This window comes from Orcinus orca, chromosome 12 (assembly GCF_937001465.1).
Source record: "Orcinus orca chromosome 12, mOrcOrc1.1, whole genome shotgun sequence".
NCBI lineage: Eukaryota > Metazoa > Chordata > Mammalia > Artiodactyla > Delphinidae > Orcinus > Orcinus orca.
The window spans coordinates 3,650,096-3,654,991 of NC_064570.1; positions in this window are offsets into that span (position 1 = coordinate 3,650,096).

Here is a 4,896-nt window from a genome sequence, read left to right on the forward strand (position 1 = left end):
TTGCGCAGGATGGAGAAGGTGGCAAACAGGCACAGGGTGGTCCAGGGCCCCATCACTTGGCCAGGAGCCGGGAGCTCTGTGCCCTGCCAGGCGGGCTGGTGACAGCCTGGATTCCTGGCTGCAGAGTCGCACCTGGAACCAGACTCCATCTCAACTTTAAAATATCACTTAGACGTATTTTTCTTATATTGATGTAAACTCTGGCTTGATTTCTTATGAGAGTAACAGCGTTCCCCCACTTTTCTCTGCCACATTGCTGGGAAAAGGCCCATTGGACGAACAGAAGGAAGAGCCCTCCTCTTCTGCACCCTATCTGCCTTCCCCAGGAGACCTTCTCACTCGCTCTCAAAACCCAGGAGACTCTGATAGCTTCCTAAGGCTTGTCAACCGGGCAAGAGCAGCCGGTTGCCAGCGGTGCAATCACCACCGTCTCTGGGATTGTTTGGGGGAACCCACAGGCCGCCATGATTATTTTTAAAGGTGAGCAACTCTTTATACCGATGAAAAACCAGCGATGCAAAGGATGAGTCAGAAACAGGCCGTGTAGGGAAACATCCGGATGGTTTGTTTCCTGTAGCGACAGGGACTGTCTTCCTCCGGCTCTGCCTGCGTCCCTTGGGAGGGTCCTTGTACCTTTCAGACATGTACCGGATGGTGGAATTGAATGCCCCCCGTCAAGGTTCTCAACCTTCCCTTCTCCACGTCTCTTTCCTTAGCCATGCTCACATCTCTCCAGTCGTACAACATCAAACAAACAAAGCCCATCACACCCCAGGGCAGCACCATCTACAGCGCCTGCTCTGGCTCCCACCATCCCTCTGCTGTCCCGACAGAGACGGGTTGGGAGCCTGGGTTTCACCTCTACCTGGATGGAGCCTCACCTCCCGTTCCGCCTCCGACGCCAGAAGCCTCTTCCTCTGGCTCTGGGTGTGGCAGGCGGGGTCTCAGGCCAAGCGTCACCTCCTCTGGGGGCAGATTCCTTGGCCAAGAGGAAGTGAGGCTGCAGGTGGAAGGAAGACTGCTGGGCAGCTGACCTTAGCCAGAGGTCATGGCCTGCGCTGTCCCCTGAGCCCAGGATCACAACGGTCCTTCTAAGGGGGAGGGGGAGGCAGGGATCTCTGATGTGATGTGAGGAAGACTCGACCAGCCTTTGACCATCAGGCACTTTTTTTTTTTTTGCGGTACGCGAGCCTCTCACTGTTGTGGCCTCTCCCGTTGCGGAGCAGAGGCTCTGGACGCGCAGGCTCAGCGGCCATGGCTCACGGGCTCAGCCGCTCCGCGGCATGTGGGATCTTCCCGGACCGGGGCACGAGCCCGCATCCCCTGCATCGGCAGGCGGACTCTCAACCACTGCGCCACCAGGGAAGCCCCATCAGGCACTTTTAAAAATAATTTTCCTTCAGCTATACTGAGATATAATGGACATTTAGCACTGTGTACGTTTAAGGTGTACAGCACATTTCCAACCTTTTGGGGTCTTGTAGTGACTTTGCCCTCAAATACCACTTAAAAATAAAGTGATGCTGCAGAAAAGCACTGTTAGGGCAGAGTCAAGGCTGCACGTGAGAAGGTGTGAGCTGCGTGGAGACAGGACCGTTATGGGTCACCCGGGCGGCTGCCCCGCTGCATCTTCCCACCTCAGCAGGTAGTCCACTGCGCTCCCTGCGATGTTCTCTGACTACCACCTGTCCCGTCAACAGTAGCTATAAAAAGAAGCGCAACTGAGTTATTTGTAGTGAGGTGGATGGACCTAGATAGAGTCTGTCATACAGAGTGAAGTGAGTCAGAAAGAGAAAAATACCATATGCTAACACGTATATACAGAATCTAAAAAAAAGGGTTCTGAAGAAGGGGCAGGACAGGAATAAAGACACAGACGTAGAGAATGCACTTGAGGACAAGGGGAGGGGGAAGGGTAAGCTGGGACGAAGTGAGAGAGTGGCATGGACATATACACACTACCAAATGTAAAATAGGTAGCTAGTGGGAAGCAGCCGCATAGCACAGCGAGATCAGCTCAGTGCTTTGTGACCACCTAGAGGGGTGGGATAGGGAGGGAGGGAGGGAGATGCAAGAGGGAGGGGATATGGAGATATATGTATATGTATAGCTGATTCACTTTGTTATACAGCAGAAACTAACACACCATTGTAAAGCAATTATACTCCAATAAAGAGGTTAAAAAGTAATAATAAATGCGAGGGCGCCTTTGCCTTAGAAAGAAGTGGAGTCACAGCAAAGGTTTGCTTTTATATATATTTAAGATTGGAAAAAACGAGAGCACATTTGTTTTCCCGATGGAAATGTTCCATCAGGTGGAGGGAGGGAGGGAGGGAGAAGGAGAGAAGGGCAGGGGCAGAGGGGAAGACCCACAGGTGGGGTGCGGACCCCGAAAAGGCAAGCGGGCAAGGCAGCGCAAAACCCCGCTGTGGGCCTTTGATGGGCGAGACTTTCTTTCCTCCACGTCCGGAGGGGGTGGGATCGGGGTGGACTTGCAGCCAGCCCTCCTTTCAGTGTGTGGACCTGGAAATGCCAGTCTTGACTCTTACTACTGCCCTGTCACCGTCTACAATACAGCACCAGAGTTATGCTTCTCAAACGGAAACCTGTGCTCACCTCTCTACTGTGTAAACTCTTCCAACAACTCCTTGCCATCTACGGGACCAAACTGAATTTCCCTCGTGACGCTGCCCCGTGCACCCGGCAGCTCTCAGCATCCCTACATTTCCGCATCTTCCCCACTCGGGCTGGCATGTAATTTCCGTCTCACCTCAGGTTCCCTCTACGCATCTCTGTTTCACGCCTCCAGAGCTGAGGTCACAAAGATGTTTAAAAAGTCGGTTCAACTTTGCCCATTTCTGCTCAATGAATTCTAATAACGGAAAGTGTTTACTTTTTCCAAGCCATTGGCTGTTCTGACCCACCCGAGGCTCTCCTCCCGCCCCCGGCGCTTCAGTCTGGGGTCCTCGACCACTTCCTCCTCTGCGCCTTTTCCTCTGGTCTCCGCAACGCTCAGATCGCCGCGTCCGTCCCCTAAGCTGTCTGTCTCTTCTCCACTCTGCATCTTCAGGGAATAAATCGTGCATCTCTGCAGTCTTGGCAAAGTGACAAGAGCAGACAATATTCTTTTTCTTTCTGGACGCGGAGTAGGATGGAGGATGCGGGGACACGAACTGGGACGGCTGCATCTCACCTGCGTTCCGTCGTGTTTTAAGATGTGCTCCAGCGCCACCTAGAGCTGAAACACAAAATAGACCATCCATCGCGGTAGAAATAACTCCAAGGTGAGCCATTGTTGATTCCTACACAGACGTCTGGCCTCCAGGAAGACGCCTGTGGTTCTGGCAGATCCGTTCGTCGCGCCCAGAACGTACTACTTAAATACATTGCTGCTTCAGACACTTCGTTGAAATATTTAGCAATCGGAGAGCCGCAGGTGGGCTTCTAAGCCTTGCTATTGATTTGACCAGCGGCTCCCTGAACTGCAGTGTGTAAGGGGGAGGTTAATTTACTTTATGTGTGTCCATAAGACTTGACTTGGGAGACACTTAGGTCTTGGGGACAAATGTATCATTTTCTTTCTGATCTAAACCAAGACTGTGCTGTCCACGAAGAACGAGCCCTGGCTGAACCTGGAGGCCGCCCACCAGCCGGGGCTGACACCCCCCAGCTGTCTCTACCACGGCCTCGGAGCCCTGTTGCTTCAGCCTGCCTGTGGGGCGGAGTGGGGACACCTCTGCCACCTGACTGCCTGCCCCTACAGGGTGGAAAAGGTGGGGTGCTCTGTCTACAAAAATAATCGGCCATTTTACTAAACCACTAAGCGGTTCTGAGCAGAAGAGCTCACTGTTTCATCTCCAGTAGTTGGTAACATGGCAACCTGGATTGCCACACGTTTGCTCTTAATTTATAATTAACTGAAGGCGGGAACTTTCCTCTCCTGGGTCAATGCTTAGCTAGCCTCGTGTAATGTGGGCCTTCCCTGCCAGCATTTCTCATTATGGTTGGATGCCTAAATACTGTGAACGTTGGAGAGAGAAGATCAGTAAACATTTTCGTTACCTTTTTCCAGGTTAAATTCAAATACACCTGATTAGGGAGCCGTCTGAGCCTGCTAGGGTCATGACAACTTCATGGTTTCAGAAAGGCTCACATTTAAAGTGTCCGGCCAGCATCAGTGGAAAGAAAAGAAAACTACGATGTGCCCTGAATCTTTCACAGGCACTGACTTCATCCTCCCAATTCTGTAAGGTCAGATGTGTCACCTTTGTCATCTGGAGCTGGTGAGTCCTGAGGGCTGCTCAGCGTGACGTCTCCCGAGAATAGAGGAGGCAGCATTCCACTGCACTGAATTCCCTCTGCCTGGAAGAAATTTAAATCGAATACCTTTAAAGATAAGAATCTTAAGAGGGTTTTAGAGTTTCCTCCCTTGACATATGGGGTAGCCTGAGGAAAAAGCACTGACTTTGCAGCCAAACGTGAATTTACATGCTTTTGTTCCCTGCTAACCGATCAACGGCAGGTTACTTCACCTCACGTGATCTCAATTCCCTACTAGGAGCTTCGGGATAACAACACTAAAATGACTAACTGATCATTTAGAGACTGGCACCTACTATGCACTAGAACTCCAGGTACAGTTGGATGGGTCGTGCACTGTACAATCTGTACATCTCCATAGAAGATGCCCAACGAAAGGCCACTTACCTTTGGCTTCCTGGGCTTTGGAAAGGAATTAAAGGGTGCAAGGACATTTTGATGTTTTTCAAATCACAAAAAGGAAATTTTAAAAAGGAATTTTAAAAAGGAAAACAGGCAAGCAAACCTAGTACTCCCTGTTCAAGAAGGCCAGAGGCATATGAGGAGGTCAGAGGAGAGATCCCTTGGCAGGGAGCT